The 22224-nt window shown below is 41.3% G+C and overlaps 1 protein-coding gene across 2 annotated transcripts in view; it reads right to left on the minus strand.

Moving 5' to 3' along the window:
• LOC143982545 (ubiquitin carboxyl-terminal hydrolase 49-like) overlaps window positions 1–22224 on the minus strand; it is a 162622-nt gene that overhangs the window by 82938 nt on the left and 57460 nt on the right. For both annotated transcript variants that reach the window (XM_077481383.1, XM_077481384.1), the window contains exon 2: window positions 10481–10578. The gene's annotated coding sequence lies outside the window, so the exon portion shown is untranslated. The remainder of the gene's footprint in view (window positions 1–10480; window positions 10579–22224) is intronic.

A 22224-nucleotide genomic window follows, 5' to 3' on the forward strand; every position in this document is an offset into this window, starting at 1 on the left:
CCCGCAGGACCCAAAACCAACGGCCAGGGTTGTCGGGAAGAGGCCCTTGTCCTCATCAACATGGGGACAAGGTGCTTTGGGGTGGGGGGGGGGCACGCGGGATTCCCCTTTAAGTCCATACCAGGTGACGGGGCCAGCGACGCTTCCTTCGCTGGTCCCGGCTACCTGGAGCCGCGCTCAAAATGAACGAACTTTCCTCCGTGTGTGTGGGCGAGTCCGTTCATTTGAAAAGTCCGGTGGACTTAGTCCGCCGCAAAAGTACCGTGTGTGGGCAGGTAGCTCGTTGGGAAAGTCCGGCGGCCAGTCCGGCGGTTAGTCTGGCAGACAAAGTCCGCCGGATAGTCTGATACGTGTGTACGCGGCATAAGAGTGCACCTACTTTTCGAACACTACACCCTTACTTTTATTGAAATTTTTGCTGAATAAATTCAACTTCTCCCTGCGTTCTTATTCAAGTAAATCACCTTTATCTGTAGGCACTGTCTGAATGAGGATCATAAGGATGCTTGCCTGTTCAAGCATGTTGAAAATACAGTCAGTGTTGCCAATCCAGAGACATACGACAACATGTGGAGTGATGGTACTTTTGCTTTTCAAATAGTTGCAATCTTTCCAATTTAGAGTGTTTGATAAATGTCCCAGTGTACACGGTTTCTATGACAAGCATCATTTAGCTGGTGGCTGTCAGGGCCATTTCATTCTGTTGCAGTACTACTTTTGAACAGTAGAGGGAAGAATTTATAAATCTAGCTGTAAACTTCTAGTAAATGTGTTACACAGTCTCTTTCACTGCTCCTTGCTGAGCAACAACACTGATAAATGTCCAGTTTCCAAAATATTTTCACATGAAAAAGCCCACCCAGTTAGGCAAGGCTTCAGCTTTTGTAGCGGGGGGGGGGGGGGGGGGGGGGGGTCTCCATGTCCCGTGATGTACTCCAAGAAAAGGATTTTAAAAAGTGAAAACAAAAATCCTATTTTTTTTTTATCGTACATCATGGAACACAGAGCATCTTCATATACATTACACTAAGGATGTCCCAAAGCACTGAATATTTGGTGAGGGCAACAAGCCAACTGGTGCCAAACAACGAAGTCAAAATGCAACATGCATTTTGTTTGATCAGAGTTATATTCTTTACTTTTTGGTTGTTGGGGGGCACCAAGCACTTATTTTGAACTCTCCAGACGAAGCTATAATATACTGTATGTAGCAAAGCATGTTAAGTGGAGGATTTTATGGTTTATTTTTGGGCGCTCCTTTAACTACTTTAGCCCCTGAAGATTTGGCTGCTTAATGACCAGGCCATTTTTTGCGATACGGCACTGCGTCGCTTTAACTGACAACTGCGCAGCCGTGCAATGCTTTACCTAAACAAAATTGACGTCCTTTTTTTCCTACAAATAGAGCTTTCTTTTAGTGGTATTTGATCACCTCTGGTTTTTATTTTTTGCGCTATAAACAAAAGAGGGACAACTTTGAGAAAAAACAAAAACAAACAATCGTTTACTTTTTGTCATAAAAAAAAATCCCAATTTGAAAAAAAAAAAAAAAAAAAAAAAAAAATTTTCAGCAGTTTAGGCCGATATATATTCTACATATTTTTGGTTAAAAAAATAAAAATAACAAAAAAAAAAAAAAAGTGTATAGATTGGTTTGTGCAAAAGTTATAGCGTCTACAAAATAGGGAATAGATTTGTGGCATTTTTTTTTTTTTTTTTACTAGTAATGGTGGCAATCTGCGATTTTTATCAGGACTGCAACATTGAGGCAGACAAATTGGTCACTTTTGACACATTTCTGGGACCATTGACAATTATACAGTGATCAGTGCTATAAAAATGCACCGATTACTGTATAAATGTCACTGGCAGGGAAGGTGTTAACACTAGAGAGCGATCAAGGGGTTAACCGTGTTCCCTATTGTGTGTTCTAACTAGGGGAGGAGAGAGATTGATGTCAATACTTGGTATGAACACGCAATCTGTCTCCTCTACCCTGAGAGAACCGGGATCTGTGCGTTTACACGTCACGAGCGATTGTGGATGTCCGGCACACGCAAGCCCCATAGAAGTCAAAAGGTGAACCAACGTACAGTTACGTTGTTTCGCCCAGGGGAGCCAACCTGCACAGTACAACAGCGGCGACTGATCAGGAAGGGGTTAATTTGGTAAACTGATTGTAGAGGAGTTGAGATTATTAGTGTTAGACCCCTTTCACACCGGGGCCGTGGCTGTATTAGCTCTAAAGCGCCGCTCAATTTAGTGGCACTTTAGTGCTGTTTAAGTTGCGCTTTTCGGCCCCTAGCGGGCTCTTTTATCCCCAAGGAAGGGGTTAAGAACTCCCATGTTGTGGCGATTTGGAAGCTTTGCCCATTCATTGCAAGGAGCAGAGGCATTTTGGGAGCACTGTATACAGCCCCAAAGATGCTGTTTGCAGGACTTCTCTGAACGTCCTGCAAGTGCACCGCCCGTGCGTGAAAGCACCTATTGTAATTAATAGGAGGCAGTTTTCAGGCGCTTTACACGCTACTTCGGGTGGCACAGTGGTGTAGTGGGTAGCACTCTCACATAGCAGTAAGAAGGGTCTCTGGTTCAAATCCCAACCACGACACTACCTGCCTGGAGTTTGCATGTTCTCCCTGTGCCTGCGTGGGTTTCCTCTGGGTACTCCGGTTTCCTCCCACAATCCAAAGACATGCAGGTAGGTTAATTGGCTTCTGTCCAAAATTGGCCCTAGTATATGAATGGGGACCTTGGATTGTGGGCACCTTGAGGGTAGGGACCAATGGGAGAGTGTGCAATGTACAGGTACAGGGATAGGGTCTATTGTAGACACTCACTCAGGTTGAACTGGATGGACTGGTGTCTTTATTCAACCTTACTAACTATGTAACTATGTAACTACTTCTAACGCTAAAACGCCTGAAAAATGCCTCAGTGTGGCAGTCTGGAAGATAGGGTTCAGTTTGATATTTATTTATTTTTTGAGAGAAAGTTGATCAGAGTTTATACCAGAGACACACAAATGAATAAATATCAGTGTAGGTTTGACAGATTAGAATAGAGACACCTTTGCACCGAGGCGCTTTTCAGGCGCTTTTACACTAAAAAAAAAAAAAAGCACCTGAAATGTTCATGAAAACCAATTTCCATTAAAATCAATGAATGCTTTCACACTGGGGCAGAGTGCTGTCAGGGAGGTGAAAAAACGCCCCTCTCCATTGAAATGAACAGAATGCACTTCAAAAGCGCCTGAAAAGCTCTTAAAAAGCACTCAGTGTTTTACTGGCAGTTTAGAAGCGCCTCAGTGTGAAAGTGGCCTAAGTGTTGAGGAAGATTTCAACCTCTATATTAGTTTATAATAAGAATATTATATCTATACAATGGGAATGAGTCTTTAATTGATGTAGCGCTCTAGTACGATTAAAAAAAAAAAAAAAAAAAAAAAAAAAAAAAGAGAGAAGGACATGGCCATCATTGATTTAGTAACCAGTCGTGGGTCACAATGAGCAGATGTCAGTTCTGCGTCCACTCTGCATATGCAAAGCAGACACAGCCCACTCTACTCTACTCTTTGGGCAATCTCATCTGATCAAATTGAAAGGGACGGATCCACTTTCCATTTTTTAGCAGATCGGATTGGAAGGAGGCACGTGTAAACGACACAAGTCTGTTTACATCTGCTGCTCCATAGAGGTGAATGGAGGGTCAGATTGGGTCAGACAGATCATGTTAAAGCGGCCTAAGGCTACTTTTACACAGGATGGTCTGTGGTCTACCCGCACCTGTGGCTTTCCTACAGGTTAACTGTACTTTGCCATAAAATTTCTTTCTGAAAGTGCACCAACACCACAGGTAAGACGAGAAGTCTATAGCTCAGTGCAGGTAAGCCGCAGGTACACTGCCCTACACCTGAGAATCAGTTTAAAAGCAGCCCAGTAACCACTGCAGAACAGATATGTCCATATATACACTGTGATTTTAGTAATAAACTTGCTGTCCCAGGCAGAGTGCATTTGGTATCACTGTACCTATGACAGGAAATGGTGCTATACAGGAAACATTGGCTAATGCAGCTCTGCTCCACAGCTGCTTAACTGGCTTCATTCCACAATGCTGATGCTCTGGCATGGTGGGTAGACAACTTGCAATCTGGGCTTGCCAACCCACCATCCCAGAGCAGGAGGTTGCAGGCCACATCCGAGGGCCCCGCGGGCCACATGTGGCCCCCGGGCCACTGGTTGGGCACCCCTGATTTAGAACATCACCCTATGGAAAAGAAGCAGGTCCTTAGCCATCTGTAAATCTCCAGTATGAATCAGTAAGATATGGATAGTGTTACTGCTGCAGTAGATGGGTTCTGAATTCCACTCCATTTTCCAGAATGGTAAAAATACAAATATGAACACATCATAGAAAATTGATGCGCTGAGACCAATAAGGGCGAAATAAAAGGAATCTCTCATACCTTACATGCAAAAATCAGTCAATCAATTTTGAGTAACAAATCTCTCTTTGGTTTAACATGGCAACAAGCCAACTGGTCCCAAACAACTAGAGATCGACCGATATTGATTTTTCAGCCACCACTCAGGCTGATAGCCAATATTTTGAAAAAAAATTCTACACAAATCCGCTATAAACTGATTATGTTCATGTTTATTAAAATGTTAAACATTAAGGGCTCGTTCTTCACATCATACCCATGTGAAAACTGAAGGGAAAAGACACAGATTTCAAAACTGAGATCTCTGTCTGCAGTGCACCATGGTATGAACAAGGTCTAAATGTAAAACAACTGGGAAAAATAAAGTGCTAAAAAAATAATTAAATAGCTTCCCAAAACATATAAAAAAGTATAAACTGCATTGCACTAATTAAATTGAAATCACTACTGCAGTGCAAACAGCTAGACAGTGGACAGGACACACTACACTTTCAATACTCCCAGTTAAGTAGAACAATATTGTAGTGCAGAAAGCATAACATTGCAGTATGTTCACCTGTTAAACGGGTTCGGTTTTTTTATCCATATATTGCTACCGTGTCACTAAAAGCACACTAACTTGGTACAGATTAAGGAGGAGCAGCGAGGTATCTAGTATGAGAGGCAAGTCTTTTGTGTGCCTCATTTTCTTTCCACCACTGAAGAGGATTACCACTTCTTCTGTCAATTATTGGTTCCTTCAAATAGAGATGAAGTTCATCATCCAAGCTGATTATTGATGCAGATTTAGAAGAATCCTCTGCATGAGGCCCCAATAAAATGCTTCACATGGCATAAATTCAACCACAATGAAAGACTTCTGCTCGTTGTCTTTTTTGACGTTTGTTTTTGCAGCATCTTGCTCTTCCAGATTAGTAACATGCTCTTCCTGACTTGACCTTTACACAGGAACCTGGAGCACCATGTTGTGTTGATCTTCTGTTAGCCATTGTTTTGCCTTGGCCAATACATCATCAGAAGAGAAAGTATTATTCTTGTATCGAGGATCCAAAAGACATGCCAACACAACATTTTTAGTCTCTTCATACTTCTCAAAGCATTTGGTGAGACTGTCCCTCATGACCTGCCTGAATGTTTTAATGCCCCGTGTGGTGTTGGGTCCTTAATTCTCTTGAAGCATTTTCAGCACTCACACATGGGATGACAGATGACACAGATGAGTCCTAATGACTTATCTCTAGTGTTACTTCCTCTATGGGGAGGAGGGTCTCAAGGACATTGGCTACAATGTCCCACTGATCAGCAGTAGGGCAACAATATCCTCCATGTGTGCCTGGAGAGATGTTTAGGGCTCTCTTCTGTTCCAGAATTCTTTGCAGCATGTGAAGTGTTGAATTCCATCGTGTTGGAACAACCCAAATTAGGCTGTTCTTGGGTAGGCCAAGGTCTGCTTGAATGCACCTCAGTTGCTGCTTGCCAAGGAATGAATGGTGGAAGTGGCCTGCACACCCCTTCAGCATGCCAATAATATCAACCAAAAGGTCTCTGGCTTGACACACCATCACTTACCACAAGTTGCAGGGTGTGTGCCATGCAACAGAGATCTGACACTTCAGCAAGCCTCATCCTTTCACCATGTTTGCTCCGCTGTCAGGAAGCACAAGCATCACTTGGTCTTTGTTTATTCCCTAGTCTTCAAGCATGCCTAGAAACATTTATCTAAATGTACTCCCCAGTGTGGGAGCCTTGCATCACTTTTGTATTCAACACCAATTGCCTTTTTGTTCATCCTCTGAAGTGGTATGTAAGATTAGTGACTGTTGGTCATGAATGAGAGAGTTGCCAGCATTCTCTGATTGCAGCACATCCTTTACTTTCTCAACCACCTTTTGGTGAATCTTTCCCAGCATTTCAGTTTGGCAATTACTCTTCAGTGGGTACCTTGGCTCAGCTATGGGCATCAACCGCTGAAATCCAGAGTCAGACACCATTTAAAATGGCTGATTATATGCAACCATCATCTCTGTGACCGCTTTATCCAGCTGTTGGAATCTTCCATCCAAATTTAGCCACTTCGCTTTTTTCTGAAACATATATCTTTTACTGTTGTCTGGGATAGTGGTATTTCACTTTGTGATTCAGTTAGTTTTCTCTGTGCTTCATTATAGAATTCAAACATGACGAACTCTTAGATGGGCCCAAAGATTTGACATATTTTGCACACTGCTGCTCTTCCTGGGGATGGTTGAGACGAAAAATATTCCCAGATGACACGGTCACTTTTTCTCTCTGAATCCATCTGCATTGAAATTTGAAAGAATACAGATAAAAAATGGCTGCCACCCTGCTGTGGCCGAGTAGCTTGCTGGCAGGCACCCGGCTGTGGGTGGGTGGGCTTGCTGGCACCTTGCTGTGGGTGGGTGGCTACAGGCTGGTCTGGCACCATACTGTAGGTGGCTGGCGTGTCCCTCAGAGTGTCGAGGAGAGGAAGGCGTGTCAGACTAAGAACGTTTAGGCCCAACGCGGAGGCAAAATTATGTTTTGTGCATGTGCCACGTGCCCCTCCGCACTGGGCCTGCAGTGCACTGCAAACCTTCCAGACTTCTGGGCCCCAAAAAGATGGCTGTAGCCCACAGAGACCAATAATCGGTAAATCAGTCTAGTTTGCGACGAATACAGATTCTTCTGAAAATGATATCGGACCACAATAATCAGCCATACCGATAATCGGTCAATACCCTACAAACAACTAAACAGGTTAGAATTTCATGCAGCAGTCTGCAGAACATGCCGACCAAAGTAGTGTCCCCAGTAGCTCTAACATCCACATGGTAAAACTTGGTAAGAATATAAACTCAAAAACCAGATAGCAGCTGTACAAATAGCCCACAAAGTACCAAAACTCGTGGTAAATCGAGTCGGTGGTGAAAATGGTGGAAGTTGCGCTTTAAAAAGTTCAGGGACAGTGCGATGATGGGGTTGAACGATATTGAGGGATACAACTGCATCCTCCTGTTTCATGCCAGGAAGACATTCTGTTGGAGGGGTCTGGAATGAAAACTGGACAAAAAGGCACTGCCTTGAAGGAGCCTACCATCTTTCCCAAAGCTCTCATGCAAGAGTTTTGAACAAGTCACCCTGAGCCCGCAGAGCAAGACATTTTTCCAGATGAGGGATTACTACTACCTGGACAAGAGCCATTGACCAGTCTAAATATTCCAACCACTGAATTGGTACCAAGACCAACTTTTATAAATTCAGAGCCCATCCAAACCTCTCCAGAGTGTGTGCTATTTGAGATACATTGATCTCCAGCACTGAAGCAAATCATTTGTAGGGACTGATGTGAGTGTACAATGTACAGGGATAGGGACAATTGTAGACACTCACTCAGGTTGAACTGGATGGACTGGTGTCTTTATTCAACCTAACTATGTAACTATGTTCAGAAGTAGTCCAAGTATCCTATAGAACAGGGACTGAGGCTTTGCCTTAAAAGGCCAAGGAACAAACAAACGTTCCACTTGAAAGATAAACATTCCACATGCTTCTTTCAGGGATATTCCGCTGATCCACGCTTCAGCCATAAGATTCTGCCCATGTGTATTTATAAAACCCTGAGATGCAAAAGTTGCTGTATTCGGTACTTTAATTAATCCACTGAAAAGCTATGGGCACATGGAAAATCTTCCAGGTTTCTGTTCAATTCGGCATCACCACTGGTAGAATAGCTTGAGAGTCCAGAATAGAGCATCTAAAAAAAGGCAAGCTGCAATTTTTGCAGGGTGTAACAATACAAGGCCTGGTTCACACCTATGCAGGTTGCATATTCCAGGTGCATTTTGTGTTTTTAATACACGTTTTTGATCTATTGAAGTCTATGGAACCAAAAACCAGAAAAAGTCCCTGGTCCTTTCCATAAAATGCATAGATGTGAACGTGACCCATAGGAAACCATAGGACTATAGGTTTGTTTCTGCAAAACTGAAAACACACTAAAAATGCATAGGTGTGAACCAGGCCTAAAGTAGGTGTTTTCCCAATCTGGCTGCAATTGCTGGATGTAAAGCTACTCCCACCAGTGAAAATGAGGCCTGGAATAAAACCAGCTCATCTACTGGGCACATGAGGCTCTTAATGATAGAACGACCTAATGACTGCAATATCCATCAAATGCATACTCCATTTCATACCTCACTCTCCATGGGGTATAGGTGAGCAAACTTTTGTGGTGCAACGATCACCATGTCAGGGTGAGCCCAGTCACCCTGTAAATAAGGGAGGTACTGGGAAGCATTGGGGATGCTGTGGGAAACACCATGATCCCAATCCTTTATGGAACCTTAGCAGTGAAGGACTCAGAAATTGGTAACTGAAAATGAGTCTAAACAATCTCCACAAGAAAATTCACAAAAGCCTTTTTTTGGGTGTGAAATAACTGGGGGTTTTCAAGAGTGGATTCTTCTGTGTCCCCTTCTACTGGAATATTCATGACTTCCTTTACCTTCCTTCCTTCCATCCTCCACTGGTTCTTCCTCTTTAATATGGAAGGGGGGGGGGGGGGGGGGCTTCTGTTTGAGACCAAGGTGATGCGAACTGGCAAGTATTGCAGAAAGCTACTGTTGCACTTCAGAGATAGCATATGAGAATTCTTCACTTGCCACAAGGAAATGGAGGAACGTGCCTCTGAGTTGGCATGATACGAGATAAGTAGAACAAAGGAGTAAGAGCTGCACAGAACAACTAATCCCCAAGTGCTACATTGCACATGAGGCTGCATTCAGGTTCCTCCCTACCTGAAGAAGGTATTTGGGACCCCTCAGCTCCTACCATCCCCTCCTCTCTGCTGTCAACAAGACATAGCCTGCTGATGTGTATATAGGGACTCTTGTTGGGGACAGTGGTCCAAGTCAGCCAAAAGGCCACCAAATCCAAAAGTACCAGTGTGCTCGTTATCCCAGGAGATTTCCTGCTAAAATCTTCCAGTACCCACACAGTAAAGGCTGTGTGGCCCTTTATTACTTGCTGCAACCAGTATTCCACAAAGAAGCACTGCTTCAACCCGTAGTGCCACCAGCAGCTTGGGGCAACCTGTAGTCCCACCTGGGAGGTTCTACTGCAACCTGTAGTTCCAACCATGGAGATTCTGCTGCAATGATAGTCCCACTAGGCACCAACAATGCAGCAACCTGTAGTCCCACTAGACACGGCCAATGCTATGACCTGTAGTCCCAATGACTATAGTAAAGCTTGCTGTAACCAGTTATTCCCAGAGAGCCTGTACTGCCGCTCTAATGTGGGGATCCAAGATGTACACTGCTAGGGCACTTCGCTTTGCACCTGACATCACCAGCCACACTGTGCATGCGCACAGGGGGAATGCAAGTGGGAAAAGAACTATGCTTTCCCTAAATTTTGGTGCCCAAAGCCTCCGGCTTCAAGCGGTCCACTATGCTGTGTGGCACTCAGAGCAGGCCAGGATGATGTACTGTAATGCAAACATGATGCTGTGGCCACAAAAAACACCCAATTCCACTGGGAAAGGGGCTCACCACGAGGGAAACTACCCCAGGGCACTCATCAGTCTGCCACAGGACCCTCTATGGGAACCAATCTTCGCCTATCATGGCAGGCTCTGTCCGGGGGGCTTCAAGGACTTGACTTCTTGGCTGAAGATTACTGCCCTGGACCTGGATAGCACCCTGCCAGTACACAAAGCAAAGTATCACTGTGCAGGGTCCTGCACAGACATGACTATCACCTTAGGCACTAGCAAAAAATAAAAAAACAAAACACAACTGATGCCTTGCCCAACGAGCAGGTGTTATGCTTGGGGAGAGACTTACAGTCTTTTTTCCCCGCCAATGTCCAAATACGAGGGTGGCAGCATAACCCCAACAGAATGAATAGGAAGATGTTGTGTGTCCTGGGTGTACAAAAAAAAAGAAAGTACGCCCTAAGGAGTTTACTTTTTATACACACTTTAACCATTTAGCATGCTTTGTGGAAACACTGATAGGATAATTTACGTACCTGGAACCTAATCAGATGCCGCTGTTCTCATCTGCTAAAATCCTGGCAATTTAACTCTCCATTTGAAGACAAAGCGGATCAGCACACACTTTATTCACCTTTGAAAAACATTACAAAATAAATAGCATAAGATTGATACACTAAACAGACATGGGTTTTCAAGTTTTATTATTTCACCGTAAGCCTTGCATTTACATTGTTGTGAAGAAAAAAAAAAATTACACTAGCCATAAATGTAATATATCTTCCCTAAGAAAACTATTAACGTTGAAGTTTGGGTATGGCAATTTTCCATAATTATATTGATCCATTTTGAACCAATGTAAGTATGTGCTACACCTTTAGGATCATGGAAGAACCATGGAAGTCACTGTAGTAGACACCGCTACTACAGGGATTGCTGCTACTTTCTGGGTCCTGTGCTGAGTGTCTGCTCTGCTGCTTATTTTCTTAATTAATGCAAAGTATTCTCGGTTTGGAGAAGGTGGAGAAGGTGACATCACCACCCCTTTTCCATCAAAGAATGCATACATTGAAAATACGTAAAGGGGTTGATTTACTAAAACTGCAGTGCAAAATCTGGTGCAGGTGTACATGGTAGCCAACTTTTAATTTCAGCTTGTTCAATTAAAGGGGTTGTAAAGGTAAATGTTTTTTTCACCTTAATGCATTCTATGCATTAAGGTGAAAAAACATCTGACAGTGCCTGCGCCCCCAGCCCCCCCATTTTACTTACCTCACCCCTCGAAAGTCCCGCGCTCGTCCCCTGACATCCTTTCCACCGTTCAGCCTGGCCGCTGATTGGCTGGAGTGGATGGATGGAAAGCAGCGCAGCCATTGGCTCGCGCTGCTGTCAATCACATCCACTGACACGGAGCGCCAGGTGGGGGGGCGTGTGATACAGAAAGCGGCTATAGCCGCCAGCTGTATCACGGGAGCACGCCCGCAGACGCTTCTCACCATGCGAGGGAGCGAATAAGCTGTTGCTATGAGAGCTGCACAAGATTTAGCATTCTTCGGTTTTATTAAATCAACCCCAAAGTGTTCTCTGAATGGTGCCCGTGCCATGCAAGTAACCTCCTATGTTCAGGGCAGCCGCTCTGCATGTGACCCAGAAACTAGTGAAAAAATCACTGTAGTAGCTGTGCCTACTACAGTGATTTCTAGCTTTCAGGGGTATCACACAGATATGGAACATATATAATTACATTGGTTCAAGCTGGACCAATTTAATAATGCAAAAATTGTCATACCTAAATTTCAGCTTTAAAAACTATATTGAGCAGATGCCTTTCAAGATATGATCGAAAAAAAAAAAAATTACAATTTTAAATAAAGAACTGTGAAGCAAAATAAGGGTCAGTGCCCATCTGCAGACCCACCATTTCCAGGAACGCAGCGCCCACCATTGCCGGGAATGCAGCCCCACCATTGCCAGGAATTCACTCACCATTGCCAGGATGAACAGAACAGTCGTCCAATGGCAGAGATGGGACTTCCTATTACAGCTGCCGTGTAAACAGGAAATTCTCCTCCTGTGTGCAGGGCACTCGTCCCGCCTCCTCCCTCCGAGGCAGCCAGACTATATATCTTTTGTGACCCCATCGCTGGGAGATCGCCGGGGGCCACAAAAGATGTACATGTTTAAATAACCAGGCGGGCCGTTCAAAACTGGAACTCGGGCCGCGATTGGCCCGCGGGCCGGACTTTGGACATGCCTGCTCTATGGTGTGTACTTTCTCAATCAAAAGCACAAGTGACAAATGTCGACTGTCTACTGTTTTGTTTATCTGCTATCATGAATCTCGTCTGACAAGTTTTCCTGACAAAAAAATAAAAAATAAATCAGAAAAATCTTAAACAGAGGAATACACAGCCTGTAATTGATAGCCTCAACTCTGTTCCTGTGTGTGGTGTTGAAATCAGCTCTATGAGCTCTGTAGTATGCAATTTCATCTCCCCACCCCGTTTTCTGAAAGCTCTGACAAGCTTTATCATTTCTGCACAGACTGCATATAAACAGGTACAACTTATGTATGAGGATTTGTTTCATCTCTGTGCATCACCGGAGGCTAGTCACTTCACTGGGTATAAGGGTTAACAATCACTAAGTATTTACAATCTGAAAAGTAAAATCATTTTGAAACCAGCCCTCATTCATCTCTAGAAGAATTGTGGAGAAAGCGCATACATATCGCAGGGCACTAGGGTTGTCCCGATACCACTTAAAGAACAAGTACAAGTACAAGTACGGATACTCGCCCATACCGATACTTTATTTTTTTATTTCATGTGACAGTGGCATTAATATGCAGTACTGATGACTCATGAACTGTCAGTCGTTTTTTTACAATCATTTTTTTTTTTATTTATTTATTTTTTTTTATACACAATGCCATCCAATCTGACAGAGCTTGAGCTATTTTGCAAAGAAGAAAGGGCAAAAATGTCACCCTCTAGATGTGCAAAGATGATAGAGACATCCCCAAAAAGACATGGATCTGTAAATGCTGCAAAAAGTGGCTCTACAGTCTACAAAGTATTGCTCACCACACTTTTCACAGATTTGTAAAAAAAAATATTATAATAATACATTTAAAACCATTTATCATTTTCCTTCTACTTCACAATTATGTGCCACTTTGTGTTGGTCTATCACATAAAATCCCAATAAAATACATTTACGTTTTTGGTTGCAACATGAAAAAAATTGTGGAAAATTTCAATGGGTATAAATATTTTTCAAGGCACTGTATGTAAAAATCTGTGTTTTTTTAGTTTTTTTTTAGAAAACTACTTAGAACTCCCAACCATATATATATATTTTTTTAGCATAGGCCCTAGAGAATAAAATAGCGGTCATTGCAATTTTTTATGTCACATGGCAGCGATTGTTCAAACACAATTTTTTGGGGAAAAAAAAATATATATATACCAAAAACACAATATATAATCAATTTGTTTGTAAAATATGAAAAAGGATGTTACGCCAAGCAAATAGATACCCTACATGTCATGCATTAAAATTGCGCACAGTCATGGAATGCCGCCAAACAACGATATGTAAAAATCTTCATAGGTGACACTTTAACATTTTCTACAGGTTACCAGTTTGGAGATAGAGTAGAATTATTGTTCTCGCTCTGGCATTCATGACAATACCTCACATGTGTGGTTTGAACACGGTTTACATATGTAGGCGTGACCTACGTATGCGTTCACCCCTGCACGCGAACACATGGGTGGTTTTATAAAAATACATTTTTTTTTTACCATGTTATTACTTTTTTTATCTTCACACTGTCCCTTTAAAAAAAATCAAACATTTTTTTTGCTCTGCTCATCAAGGGGGAAAAGGGGGGGGGGGGCGGGTGACTCCACACCATTTTTTTTTTTTAGGCTCCTTAGCAACCAGCTATATACAGTGTTTAAAAAGAAAGCATTTGTTTAAAAAAAGGAGAGAAAAAAAAACATGAAAAAAAAAAACAAAAAAAAAACACAAACACAATACTTTTCTGGTGTGATTCCATTGAAGTCTATTACACGCAAAACACGGGGGGAAAAAGGTCCCTAACCCTTTCCAAAAACACAGATGTGAACATGTACCATAGGAAACCATGTTAAATGGACTGGTGTAGGGCTGAAACAACTAATAGATTATGAAAATGGTAATCGATTAATTTAATATTCAACTAATCGGCCAGCTGATTAGCTGGCCTGCATACAGAATGCATTATCTTTTTACATATCAGGAAATACAGTGCAGCACACATACAGCTCAGTACACTGTCCATACATGTCAGTAAGTGCCTGAGAACTTGTGAATGTGTGAGGAGCAATGCCTCATGGGACATGACCGCCTCACGCCAATATACGTCGGCAGAATGGCACGGCTGGGCACAAGCACGTACAGGTACACGTTGCCCTTTAAGAGCTCAGCATCGGGTCGCACTCGAGACCCGGTCCTGAGCTCCGTGACCGTAGGACCCGCGGACCTGATCGCCGCCGATGTCCTGTGATCGGGTCACAGAGCTGAAGAACAGGGAGAGGCAAGTGTAAATAAACCTCTCCCCGTGATTCCTAGAGCTTGTCACTGATTGTCTGTTCCCTGTCATAGAGAACGACGATCAGTGATGTCACACGACAAGCCACGCCCCCTACAGAAACCCACACACACACACACACACACACACACACACACACACACTTAACCCCTACACTGCCCCCTAGTGTTAACCCCTTCACTGCCAGTGACATTTTTACAGTTAACAATACATTTTTAAATCGCACTGATCGCTGTATTAATGCCAATGGTCCCAAAAATGTGTCAAAATTGTCCGACGTGTCCGCCATAATGTCGCAGTCGCGAAAAAAAAAAGAAAAAAAAAAAAAAAAAAAAAAAGAAGAAGAAGAAGATCGTCGATTGCTGCCATTACTAGTAAAAAAAAAAAAAAATAATAATAAAAAATGGCATAAAACTATCCCCTATTTTTTTAGAAGCTGTAACTTTTGTGCAAATCAATAAATGCTTATTGCGATTTTATTTTATTTTTTACCAAAAATACGTAGAAGAATACCTATCGGCCTAAACTGAGGTAAAAAATGTTTTGCTACATATTTTTTGGGGATGTTTATTATAGAAAAATATATTGCATTTTTTTTTCAAAATTGTCGCTCTATTTTTGTTTATAGCACAAAAAATAAAAACAGCAAAGATGATCAAATGCCACCAAAAGAAAGCTCTATTTGTGGGGGGGAAGAAAAAAAAAAGGACGCCAATTTTGTTTGGAAGCCACGTCGCACAACCGCGCAATTGTCAGTTAAAGCGACGCAGTGCTGAATCGCAAAAAGGGGCCTGCGCCTTTAGCTGCAACATGGTCCGGGGCTTAAGTGGTTAAAGGCAGAAGTTCTCTTTACCTTGGTATTGGGATACTCTATACTGTACTTAAAGTGGAAGTAAACCCTTCTATCGTTTTCAGTCAAAGAAGCTGCCATCTTGGCCTCTAATGATTCTTCAACTGCCATAATGCTGCACATCTGATCAGTTATGAAACCAGCCATTGGATGGTTTGAAAGTTAGGTTGAGAGCACAACCAATGTGAAAGTTAGCATTTCCGGCATGCCGGTAATGTAAGTGTTTTTTGAATCTGGGTTTACTACCGCTTTAACGCACAGCAAAAAGCACTGTAGAAACAGATCACAAGCAAACTGCATAGGTATGTACCGAGCCTTAGGCTGGCCACCCGGATCAATTGTCAGACGAGAATATTCATACGAAAAATCTTTGTACATTCGTTGAATGAAAGAATGTTGATTGAACTCTTCACTTGCTTTTAAACATTCGGTTTTAAAATGAATGTAATCTCTGAACAAAAACCACATACACTGTCTGAAAGTTCCTTTGACCAAACAGTTTTCTATTATTTCTAAATTTTCCTGTCACTGTGGTTGAAAATGAACATCGATTTGACCCCACTAATGATTCCAAAATTAAATTTTTTTTTTTTTTTTTAACCACTTCAATACAGGGCATTTATACAGCTTCCTTACTAGACCAATTTTTAGCTTTCAGGGCTCTTACACTTTGAATGCCAGTTACTCAGTCATGCAACACTGTACCCAAACTAAATTTTTATTATTTTTTCATACAAATAGAGCTTTCTTTTGGTGGTATTTAATCACCACTTGGTTTTGAATTTTTTGCGGCATAAGTGAAAAAAAGAGCAAAAATTTTGGGGGGGAAAAAAAAAAAAAAAAAAAAAACTTAGTTTCTATGATAAAATTTTGCAAATAAGTCATTTTTGTTCATAAATTTGGGCCAAAATTTATATGGCTACATCTCTTTGGTAAAAAGAAACCAAAATTAGTGGATATTATTTAGTCTCTTTGAAAGTTATAGAGTCTACAAGCTATGGTGCAAATCATTGAAAATTGATCACATCTGATCACACCTGATGTACTGACGGCCTATCTCATTTCTTGGGGCTCTGAAATGTCAGGAAAGTACAAATACCCCCCAAATGACCCCTTTTTGAAAAGTAGAGAGTCCAAGGTATTTAGTTAGAGGCATGGTGAATTTTTTGAAGTTCTTCTTTGTCCCAAGAATTGTGGGAAAAAATTACAATGTTTTTTTTTTTGTTTTTTTACAAAATTGTGATAATAACAAGTTATTTCTCATACACAGCATATGCATACTTCCAATTCCACCCCAAAATACATTCTGCAACTCTTCCCGAGTATGGCAATACCACATGTGTGGGACTTTTACACAGGCTGGCCACACAGAGAAGTCCAAAATGCAGGGAGCACCATCAGGGGTTCTAGGAGCATAAATGACACCTCTAATTTCCTAACGACCTATTACATCTGTGAAGGCCCTGGAGCACCAGGACAGTGGAATTACCCACAAAATGACTCCATTTTGGAAAGCAAACACCCCAACTTATATTCTATGAGGCATAATGAGTCTTTTGAACAGTTATTTTTTTTCCACAAGTCTTCAGAAAACATGGTAAGAAAATTAAAATTTTTTTTTTTTTTTTACACAAAGTTGTCCATTTATAAGATATTTCTAACACATAGCATGTATATAGCAAAAATTACACCCCAAAACACATTCTGCTACTCCTCCTGAGTATTGCGATACCACGTGTGAGACTTTTACACAGCCTTGCCATATACAGAGGTCCAACATGGAAGTGGTACCTTCAGGTGTTCTAGGAGCATAAATGACACATCTCATTTCGTTCCTGCCTATCACACTTTTGAAGGCCCTGGAGCACCAGGACAATGGACTTACCCACAAAATGACCCAATTTTTGAAAGCAAACACCCCAATGTGTATTCTATGAGGCATGGGCTGCAAATAGGTACTCGGGTACTCCGATGGGCTGGTGACAGGTACTCGGATGGGCGATGACAGGTACTTTGATGGGTGGTGACAGGTCTTCTTTATTGGGGGGGTAATCAGTGTGGTTGGTGTGTACACTGAGCGGTAACGAGATGTTACCGCAATCTCCTCCTCACACATGATCAGTGTGTGAGGAGGAGAACCCGGTAACATCTTTTTACCGCGGTTTGTTTACATTCTGTGACTGGCTGTGATTGGACACAGCCGGTCACGTGGTAAAGAGCCAATTTCATTGGCTCTTTACTGCGATCGAGGTTGGGCTGTGTCAGGGTGACAAGCCGCATCGGCGCGTGCACTAGCCCTATAACGGCACAGTACATGTGACCGGCTGTGATTGGACACGGCCGGTCACATGTATCGGGGGGTCGATGGGGAGGAAAATCCTACAGATCGGGGGATGGGCTGTGTCCGAGGGGGTCCGTGTCCACGATCGCCGTGCTGCGGGCCCCCGCAGGAGCAGCAAAATACCGAGGCCGTCATATGACGTCCACCCAGGATGGGAGATCCCATCTGTGGCCGTCATTTGACTATGGCCCGGTATTGAAGTGGTTAAGGAAGACATTATTTTTGTATGGCCAGCATATATTACAGTTCTGTTTGAAAATCTACAAAAAAATTTTTTATTTTTATTTTTTATTTAAAGGGAAAAAAAAGAGGAGAGAAGGATTGGAGTCTGATGATATTTACCAGATTCAACCTCTAATAGCATATACAGTATATATCCCTTCTAATGGTATATACAGTATATCTCTTCTGTCTGTTATTCTCAGTGTGGATTAGAGATTTTGCTCTCTAACCATATAGTTAGTTATTTATATTTACCACTTCATATAGACATTTGAGTAAAAACTGCCTTTTAATTTATACGTTACATGTTAACTAAATTATACACCACACTTAAGGTTATTAACCGATAAATCGAAACAATAAAAATTGGCCAACTAATCGATTAGGAAAATAATCGTTAGTTGCAGCCCTACATACATAGGTGTGAACCTAAACTTAGAAATGACTGGAACTCAACTTCTTTGAGTCTTTGTTATCTTAGAAAACGAATAACTTTCTATTGAAAGCAGCTAGAGAGGGTAGAGAGGTCAGGGATGGCTTGTTTTAAAGACATTTTACTGCTTGTGAAGAAAATGTTAAAAAAATAAATAAATAATAATTAAAAAAAATAAAAAATAAAATAGTTAAATGCCTGGGCTCAGATGCACTTTATGCTACTTTTACACTGAAAAAAATAGCGCCTACATAGTAGAGCTATAATCGAAAATCAATCAGCGCTGAACACAATAAAATAAATAGTGAAATATTGAAAAAAATGCAGCTAGAATACTATAGGTCAAAATACCAAATCCCACATTACAAAGTAAAAAGTAACAGTACAGCGCATATAAATATAAATAAAATCAATCAATTAATATAGTGCATATAACACAAAAGTCTATAAGTGAAAAGAAAACAAGTGAAGATGTCAAGAAGAGTCCGCTTGTGCAGTGTGTCTTCAATCAACAAAACAGGTGATGATGTGATCCCTTCACCAATGAGCAAGATGGACTCTCACCTCAAATAATGGACCCCTGATATATCAGATAGGTCAAAAACGCATGTTCCCATCAAGGGTTAATCACAGCAATCAGCAAACATAACGGAAGTACTCCAAGGATAAATCCTTTTTCATGCCCTCAAATCAATATGATTCCACATAGAAGTATAAAAAACAGAATCTAGTGCTCTCCGTTTAAAACAAATTTATTAAAAAAGAAGCAGGAATAAAAATGGTACACTCACATTCTTATGCACTGATCTCCAGTGCCGAGTAATGGGCATAGAAACAAATACAATCCAGCGTCCATGCACGGATCAGTGTAACAGCTTGCGGATGACGTCACGGCTTAGGTCACGTGGTCCGTACGCGTTGCGTCCCCGAAAGTAGGCGGGACTTCATCAGCGGCCGCTAGATTCTGTTTTTTATACTTCTATGTGGAATCATATTGATTTGAGGACATGAAAAAGGATTTATCCTTGGAGCACTTCCGTTACGTTTGCTGATTGCTGTGATTAACCCTTGATGGGAACATGCGTTTTTGACCTGTCTGATATATCAGGGGTCCATTATTTGAGGTGAGAGTCCATCTTGCTCTTTGGTGAAGGGATCACATCATCACCTGTTTTGTTGATTGAAGACACACTGCACAAGCGGACTCTTCTTGACATCTTCACTTGTTTTCTTTTCACTTATAGACTTTTGTGTTATATGCACTATATTGATTGATTTTATTTATTTATATTTATATGCGCTGTACTGTTACTTTTTACTACATAGTAGAGCTGTACGATTCTGACTAAAATGAGAATCAAGTTTTTTTTTTTTTTTGCTTAGAAGATAGATCACGCTTCTTTCACGATTCTTGTGGCGTAACATCATCTTTCACATTAAAAACAAAAAAATGGGCTAACTCTACTGTTTCATTTTTTATTTTTTTATTCATTGAAGTGTATTTTCCCCCCCCCCAAAAAATGGGTTTAAAAGACCCCTGGGCAAATACAGTGTGACATAAAATATTGCAGCAATTGCCATTTTATTCCCTAGTGTCTCTAAAATATATATAATGTTTGGGGGTTCCAAGTAGGGTTGGAACTAACGATTATTTTCATAATCGATTAGTTGGCCGATTATTGTTTCGATTAATATTAAGAAAAAGTGTGGTGTATAATTTAGTTAATATGTAAAGTTTTTTAAAAATGGCATTTTATTCTTAAATATCTCTGTATGCAGTGGTAACAAAATAACCAAACTATATGGCAAGTATACTATATATACCCTATTAGTGGATATATACTATTAGAGGGTGAATCTGGTAAATATCAGACTCAGATCAAATCTTTTCTAAATACCCAGCGGCTGAAAAAAGCATAGCTGTGAACGTGTCCCATAGGAAACCATGTAAATGAACTGTAGTGCATTTCTGCAAAAAGCACCAAAAAACACATAGATGTGAACCAGGCCTAAGACGTTTAGTAACATAATGGGGTTAAAAAAAAAAAAAAAAAAAAAAAAAGGAAGAATAAAGTTAGCCCTTTATAGTAGAAAAAAAGAAAAAAAGAAAAGAAAAGCCAATAATCACTACTGTAAGGGGTTCATTTTTTTACTGTAGAACTGTGAAAGTAATATTTACAGTAGCGATTATTTGCCCTTTTTGTACTATAAAGGGCTCATTTTAGTTTTTTTTAACCCCATTATGTTACTGGCCGATTAATCGATTATGAAAATAGTAATCGATTAATCGATTAGTTGTTTCAGCCCTACTTCCAAGTAATTTTCTAGAAAAAAAAAATATTGATTTTAACTTAAAAAGGTATTTTTTTTATTTTCTACATAGGTTCCTTTAAGCTAGTGCATTGTTGGTTCACTTATCTTTTCCGTCGATTTCCCTTCTAAATGTTTTTTTTCTTTGTTTTCTTTGTCTGAATTTCTCACTTCCTGTTCCTCCTCAGTAAGCTGTTCAGTAAGCTGTTCTGGCTGACTAACCACCAGCTCAGATGATGGTGAGAAGTTTACTGAGGAGAAACAGGAAGTGAGATATTCAGACAAAGCGAAAACACATTTAGAAGGGAAATCAAAAGAAAAGGTAAGTGAACCAACAATGCACTAGCTTAAAAGGAACCTAGGTAGAAAATAAAAAAAAATACCTTTACAACCCCTTTAAGAAAGAAGTGTCAGAAAAAGATTTAGACTTAAACTTCCTGAATTTACACTTGTTGAAAACTTGGCAGACTGCCCAACTTTTTTCTTCACACAGAAGTATATCCCTTTGATCTAAGAAGGAAGCTTAGTTACAATGTTTCTTTATTAAAACCTTGGCAGACTGCCCACATGTTTTCTTTTCATGGCTGAGTGAGCAGAGAAGTCTCTCCACTTGTTATATGAAAGAATCGGCAAACTCTGCAATAGAGATCTCAAGAATCGAGATCATGATTTTTAACAATTAATTGTGCAGCTCTACTGCATAGCGCCTGTAAAGAGCCTCACCTGCCTCTCCAGTGTGAAGGAGCGGTGCACTTGCAGGACGGTCAAAAAAAGTCCTGCAAGCCGCATCTTTGGAGTGCTGTAGGAGCGGTGTATACACCGCTAAAGCGCCCCTGCCCATTGAAAACAATGGGGCAGGACCGCCAAAGCACCACTGGAGCATGCTTTGCCGGCAGTCTGAACCCTTTTTCAGCCGCTAGCGGAGGTTAAAACAGAATAGCACCGCTTTACCGCCGGTGCCCGCCCCAGTGTGAAAGTAGCCTATCATCACATATTATGGAAAAGTGGTCTTTAGGTCAATCAGCACTAAAATCAAGGCCCTGCACTACATACAAGGAACATAGCCGCCCAGCTTATGGTTTCAGATATTTATTCAGACACTTGTGTAACATCCAATCGCCTTTCATCTGGTGACCCATAAAAACCTTTTTTGCTTACCAGTTTGTAATGCAGGAGAGGTGATGCTAAAAACACCCATTTCGCACAGTTTGTCTGTCACATGCAGAAATATTGCATGACAGTATAGCGAGTTGTGGAAGATTAGTGAAAGAAAGATCCTCTCTGCCCTGCTTAATCCCAAAACTTCTGTTACCATTGGGGGGGGGGGGGGGAGAAACACACACACACACACACACACACACACACACAATTAATGTGATATTGAAGTTTTTTTAAAAACCACTGACAGGCAGGATTTTTATAACAGAACAGACCCTAATGGTCAGTTATATAATTAATGCCTCCTCCTGCCTGTCAGCAGTAATGCGATCTGAACTGCGCAGCTCAGACCACATTTACAGCACC

The sequence above is a fragment of the Lithobates pipiens genome, unplaced genomic scaffold, assembly GCF_037356315.1.
Source record: "Lithobates pipiens isolate NorthernLeopardFrog02 unplaced genomic scaffold, aLitPip1_a1.2 Scaffold_16, whole genome shotgun sequence".
NCBI lineage: Eukaryota > Metazoa > Chordata > Amphibia > Anura > Ranidae > Lithobates > Lithobates pipiens.